The sequence below is a fragment of the Chrysochloris asiatica genome, unplaced genomic scaffold, assembly GCF_000296735.1.
Source record: "Chrysochloris asiatica unplaced genomic scaffold, ChrAsi1.0 scaffold00081, whole genome shotgun sequence".
NCBI classification, from domain to species: Eukaryota; Metazoa; Chordata; class Mammalia; order Afrosoricida; family Chrysochloridae; genus Chrysochloris; species Chrysochloris asiatica.
Genome location: NW_006408599.1, coordinates 11,133,958 through 11,141,439, shown reverse-complemented (window position 1 = coordinate 11,141,439; position 7,482 = coordinate 11,133,958).

The following is a 7,482-nucleotide window of genomic DNA, read 5'->3' as shown; positions in this document are numbered from 1 at the left end:
CCCTGTACAGGGTTTCCGAGGGTGTAAATCTTTACGGGAGTAGAAAGCCTCATCTTTCTCCCGCGGAGTAGCTGGTAGTTTCGAACTGCTGACCTTAAGGTTCGCAGCCCGATTCGTAACCACTACGCCACCAGAGCTCCTTTAGAGAGATGCAAATCAGAACAACAATGAGATATCATTTCACACTAGCATTAATAGAGAAGTTCAAAAACACAGAAAACAACAAATGCAGACTGGGTGTGGAGAGACTGGGACCCACCTAAGCTGCTGGTGGGACTGTAAATGGTTCAACCACTTGGAAAATGGTAGCTATGGCAAATTCTTAGCAATTTGGGGCTATAAATACCTATGACCCTGCAATTTCTCTACTTTGTATATGTCCCCAAGAAGTATGAACCAGGACACGAGTAGATAGTAGCACACATATATTCATTGCAGTACTATTTATAGTAGCAATACAATGGAGACAGCCTGTGCCCATGAAATGAAAAATGGATAAACAAATTGTGATACCTACATACAATGGAATACTATGTAATGTTGAAGAATAGCAATGAAACTGTGAGACACTTCTTAACATGGATGAATCTGGAGAACATTAGGCTGAGTAAGATTAGTCAGTCACAAAAGAGCAAATATTGTTTGAAACCATTATTGAAAAACTTAAGAAAAGGTTTTCATACTAAAAGAAACATTTTTAATGGTTACTAGGCATGGCAGGGAAGGAAGAGTAATTCACTGACAAGAGGGTTTGTTGTTGTTGTGAAGTGCCATCGAGTCAGTTCCGACCCATAACGACCCTGTATAGGGTTTCCAAGGAGCAGCTGGTGAGCTTGAACTGCCAACCTTACAGTTCAACCGGCTCTGCAGTCTAGTCTGGCACATTAACCCACAGCGCCACACTAGGACTCCTTTTAGCACTGGTGGTGGTGGTTATGTGCAGTGGAGTCGGTTCCGACTCATAGCGACCCTCTATAGGGTTTCTGAGGCTGTAAATCTTTACGGGAGCAGAAAGCCTCAGCTTTCTCCTGTGGAACCGCTGGTAGATTTAAACTGCTGACCTTGCGGTTTGCAGCCCAATACATAACCACTACACTACCAGAGCTTTTAGAAGGTCCCAAATAGAGTGGGAGAAAATGTGGTACAAAACTCAAAATTGTTTTTTTTTACATAAAGATGATGCTTACTGATCAGAAAGAGACTGGAGGGACCTAGACTATGGCCTTTGACCACCCTTTAGGTCTGGAAAGGAGTTCACTCTTGTGACCTATTAGATAGGTATGTAAAGGAGGGCAGTAACACTAGTAAGGTCTGCTCACCATGGAATGGTCAATCATTCAAAATCAAAAGGGAAACATTTTCCTAAGGACAAAGTTGAGAAGGAATGGGAAAGTGAGTGTAAATAGGAACCACTGTGAAGACAAAGATAATTGTTGTTTCATGGACGGGATTATAATTACTGAGATGAAACAATGTGTATGATTTGTTGAATGTAAAACTGATGGACTTGTCTGTACATCTTCAAGCAATTCACACAAAAAAAGTTAAAATAAAATTTCCTTGAAGAAAATATTAGTTTGGTAGTTGGGATTTGGGGTTTCATTCCTTCAGCTTCTAACTTTCTTCATTACTTGGATCAAGTTAACATAAACTTTTTGTTCAATTACAGAGGTTTTACTTTTTGGACTGCGATCACATCTCTGTTGCATTCTATGGCACCAAACAGGGAATTTCACTTCTAGAAGCCTCAGTTTCTTGATCTTTAAAACAGAAATCAATTGTGTTTTAAGGATGAAATATGAAGGAATATGTGGAAATGCCTGGCCGAGGATCTAAGTGGATGCTCTTTTTATTTTCTCTGTGAAAGTTTCCACACATACAAAACAGGAACTATAAGAACTCCCTATCCATCGGGTAGGGCTATCAGAGGCATAAAACAAATGGGACATGCATTTGCAAACACACTGAAGTTTTTTGTTTTTTGTTTTAACTATGTCTCTATGGCATGTCTATATGATATCAGGGACCATCACTCATCTGTCAGTTTGTTGTACTGTGGTGACTTAAATGTTGCTGTGATTCTGGAAGACACATCACCAGTGTTTCAAATACCAGCAGGATCATTCACAGTAGACAGGTTTCAATGGTGCTTCCAGACTAAGATAGACTGTTGTTATTGTTGTTGTTGTTATGTGCCATGAAGTCGATTCTGACTCATAACAACCCTGTACAGGGTTTCAGAGGCTGTAAATCTTCACGGGAGCAGAAAGCCTCATCTTTCTCCTGCGGAGCAGCTGGTCGTTTCGAACTGCTGACCTTAAGGTTTGCAGCCTGATTCATAACCACTATGCTACCAGAGTGGGGAATGATGTAACGCTTCCAAAAAATTATCCACTGAAAACCTTACGAATAGCAGAATAGCATCAGAACATTGTCTAATATAGTGCTTGAAGATGAGTCCCTCAGTTTGGAAGTTACTCAAAATATAACTAGGGCCGAGCTTCCACCTCAAAGTAGACTTGGCCTTAATGATGTAGAATGAACAAAGCTTCCAGGACCTTCATTTGTTGGTGTGACAGAACACAAAGCGAGAAGAAAAACTGCAAACACCCATTAATAACTGAAACATGGACTGTGTGAATCTAGGAAAATTTGAAGTTGTCAAAATGAAATGAAATGCATGAAGATGGGCACTCTAGATATTAGTTAATTGAAATGGACAGATGTCAATTTTGAATTGGACAAACCTCTGGCTTACGTACTGATAATGACAAATTGAAGAGAAATAGGATCATTTTCGTCATCAAAAAGAATATTTTAGGATTTATCTTGAAATACAATCCTGTCTGTAATAGGAAAATATGCATACACCTACAAGGATGACCAGTCAATAGAGTATTATTCAAATTTACGCACCAACCAGTGAAATCTATGATGAAGAAATTGAAGAATTCTGCCAACTTCTGAAGTCTGAAATTGATTAAATATGCAATCAAGATGCATTGATGATTTCTGGTGATTGGAATGCAAAAATTTGGAAACAAGGAGTTTGGAAAATATGACCTCAGTGGTAGAAATGTGATAAAATTTTGTAAGACCAATGATTCATTCATTACAAATACCATTTTTAAACATTCATGGTGAATATACACATCAGATGAAATACACAGGGATCAAAGAGACTGTGGAAAGAGACAGTAGAGAAGCTTAATATCATCAACCAAAACAAGGCCATGATCCGACTGTGGAATAGGCCATCAATTGTTCTTATACAAGTTCGGGCTGAAGCTGAAGAAAATCAAATGAAGTCCATGACAGCCAAAATATGACCTTGAAAATATCCCACCTAAATTTAGAGATCATCTGAAGAATGAATTTGATACATTGAACACTAATGACCAAAGAAAAGTTGTGGGATGACAAGAACTTTATATATGAAGAATATAAAAGTCATTAAAAAGACAGAAAAAAAAAAAGACCAAAATGTATGTCAGAAGAAACTCTGAAAACCTATTCTTGAACATAGAGAAGGTAAAGCAGCTAGAAGAAATGAAGTAGAAGGGATGAACAGAAAAGTTCAACGGGCACCTGGAGAAAACAAAGCAAAATATTTTGATGAAATATGCAAAGACCTAGAGTTAGGAAACCAAAAGGAGTGAACACACTCAGAATTTCTCAAGTTGAGAAACTTAAGAAAAATTTTAGACTTTGTGTTGCAATCTTCAAGGATTCTTTAGGCAAAATGTTAAATAATGCAGGAAGTAGCAAAAGAAAATGGAAGAAATATATAGAAAAACTGTAACAAAAAGAACTGGTTTAGCCATTTTGAGTTAGCATATGATCAAGAATTGCTGGTATTGAAGGAAGAAGTTCAAGCTGCACAGCAGTCATTGGCAAAAAGCAAAGCTCCAGGAACTGATGGAATAGGAATTGAAATCTTTCAACAAACTGATGCAGAACTAAGACATTCGTTTATTTATGCTAAGAAATTTGGTATAGCTGCAATGTGCAGAGGATACAACTTTTCTTACTGAAAGTGAAGAGGACTTAAAATACTTACTGATGAAAATCAATGAGCACAGCCTTCGGTATGGATTGCATCTCAATGTAAAGAAAACAAAAATCCTCACCACTGGATCAATAAACAACATTCTTATCAATGGAGAAAAGATTGAAGCTGTCAAGAACATCATTTTTCTTGGATCAACCATCAACACTCAAGGAAGCAGCAGTCAAGAAATCAAATGACATATTGCATTAGGCAAATCTACTGCACAAGGCCTTTTTAAAGTGTTGAAGAGCAGAGATGTCAGCTTGAAGACTCAGGTGCACCTGACCCAAGATATGGTATTTTCAATAACCTCATATGTGTGTGAAAGCTGGACAATGAATAAGGAAGACCGTAGAAGAATTGATGCTTTTGAGTTATGGTGTTGAAGGAGAATACTGAAAGTACCAAGGGCTTCCAAAAGAACCAATATATCCATCTTGGAAGAAGTGCAGCCAGAGTGCTCCTTGGAGGCCAGGGTGGCCAAATTTCGCCTCATACTTTGGACATATTGTCAAGAGAGACCAGTCACTGCAGAAGGATATCATGTTTAGTAAGGTGGCAGGTTAGAGGAAAAGAGGAAGACCCCCAGGGAGATGGATTGGCAAAGTGGCAGCATCAATGGGTTCTAGCATGTCAACAATTGTGAGGTTGGCCCATGACTGGGCAGTGTTTTGTTCTGTTGCATATAGGGTCACTATGAGTTGGTACTGACTCAATGGCACCTCACAACAACAACAAAGAAATTTGGAAGACAACCCTTTGGCCAACCAACTGGAAGAGATCCATATTTGTGCCCATTCCAAAGAAAGGTGACCCAACAGGATGTGGAAATCCATGAATAATATCAATAACATCAAATGCCAGTAAAAGTTTCTTGAAGATAATTAAAGGATGGTTAACTTGACAGAGAGCTGCATAGAATTCAAGCTGGATTCAGAAGAGTATGTGAAACAAGGGATATCATTGTTGATGTCAAATATATCTTGGTTGAAAGTAGAGAATGCCAGGAAAATGTTTACTTGTGCTTTATTGACTATATAAAAGCACTTGATTTGTGAATCATAAGAAACTGTGGATAACATAGGAAAAAACCCTTAATTGTGCTCATTCAGAACCAGTAATCATCAGATAGAACAAGGGTATAGTGAATGGTTTAAAACCAGGAAAGGTGTGCGCCAGGGTTCTGTCCTTTCACCATATCCATCCAATATATATGTTGAAAAAACATTCGAAGAAGCTGGACTATTTGAAATCAGGATTGAAGGAAGACTCATTAACATCCGTCAATATGCAAAGGACACAACTTGTTTGCTGAAAGCAAAGAGAACTTGATGTACTTAACTGATGAAAATCAACCACAACAGCCTTCAGTATGAACTATAACTCAGTATTAAAGAAAACAAATATCCTCACAACTGGGCCAATAAATAACATCTGGATAGATGGAAACACTATTGAATTTCTCAAGAATTTTGTTTTACTTTGGTCCACACTCAATACTTGTGGAGGTAGCAGTCAAGAAACCAAATGTTATATGGTATTAGGCAAATCAGCTTCAAAAAACCTCTCTCCAAAAAGAGTTAAAGAACAAAGATGTCACTTTGAAGACAAGGTAGATTATGTATGGTATTTTCAATCACCTTATATATATATGAAAGTTGGACAATGAATAAGGAAGGCTAAAGAAGGATTTATGCCTTTGAATGATGATATTAATGAGAATATTGAATTTACCTGAACTGAATCGATGACCCTAAACAACAACAACAGAAAGAACAAACAAATTTTTGTTGGAAGAAGTACAACTGGATTGATCCTTAGAAGTGAGGGCGTCAAGACTTCCTATCTTATACTTTGGACATGTTATCAGAGAAGCCAGTCCCTGGAGAAGTACATCATGATTGCTAAAGTAGAGGATCAGTGATATGGGTTAGAACAGTGGTTGCAACAATGGGCTTAATCTTAATAATTGTGAAGATGGTACAGAACCAGGCAGTATTTCATTCCATTATACATGGGGTCACTATGAGTTTGAAGCCATCTCAACAGTACGTAACAACTACAGCATATGAAAGGAAGATGATAACAAATTGTCCCAAACTTTTGTGAATTTTTGCTATTGAGTTTGAAGATCTATATTGTATTCAGTGGCTACCGAAAGGTTGGTGTAATATAATGACATTTGAAAAGTAAAGAACAAAGTCCAGTTTCAGTTCAGGGAAGATAAATTTAGGTTTGGGAATTGTATTTCAGACATAAAAATAATCTGGAATCTGGTCACTGTAGTTAGGGTTCCTGACATCTCAGAAGGATTGTGGAGAAATAATATCAGGTCAAGAAAAGTGTGAGTTGTACAATCCTTTGGAGATTGTTAGTGCTGCAGAAAGCAGAAACCAGATATTCAAACAGTGATGTGAACAATGAGAGAAGATAGTAGGAGAACAGCTGAAGTAAAAAACCTTGATGCAGAATGAGGAAGGAAGGGATAAACAGAAAGAGGAATAGTAAAATAGAACCCAGGGAAGAAGGAAGTATATCAAAATGTTACTATAGGTTCATCACATGGGTGATGGTCTTGCAGTGGACATTATTCACTTCTTTGTCCTTGTTTGCATTTTCCTAATTTCTAGAGTGAGATTATATTTCTTCTGGAAAAAGAAAAAATAGATAGTAAACATGGCGTGTGCTTGTCTATATGTATATGCTTACATGAGAAAAGACAGCATACTTGGAAATTGAGTGACAACTATGGCTTTTTTTGAGAATATCCCATCCCCATTCCACCACCTGCTTCATAGTCCACAATCATTCACTAGTTCTTATGATAAGAGGCTTAGCCATGCAGGGAAAGCAAGTCAAAAGAACTAGACTAACTCTCAAAGTAATATTACGGATTGAATTGTGTCCTCCCAAACACATGTTGTAAAATTGAATCTCTATGACTATGGTTATAATTCCACTTGTGAATGACTTGTCTTCTTTCTTTTAATGAGGCAGAATTAGAATAGTGTGTGTTTTGAGTCAATTTCTTACAAAATATAAAAGGAGAAGTTTAAGGAAGCAAAGAATCCCATCCTTAATCCAAACCACATGAATGTCACCCAGGAGCACACACTCAAAAGAGACAAGACCTTCCTCCCAAGTCAACAGAGAGAAAAATCCTTTCCCCTAGAACTGGTACCCTGAATTCATACTTCTAAACTGTGATAAAATAAAATTTTAATTGAAGGCATCTACTTATGCTATTTCTATTTATGGCACTTAACAACAACATCATACATACTGTTCAGTGGAAATGATTACGTTTTTCACAGTGTATCAACATTCATTATTTCCATTCTGGTAGATCTGCTTTCATGAATATAACCTCCCTGTCCCCTTCCTCCTGACCTTTTCATCTTTGCTTTAGGGTAAATGTTGACCATTTGGAC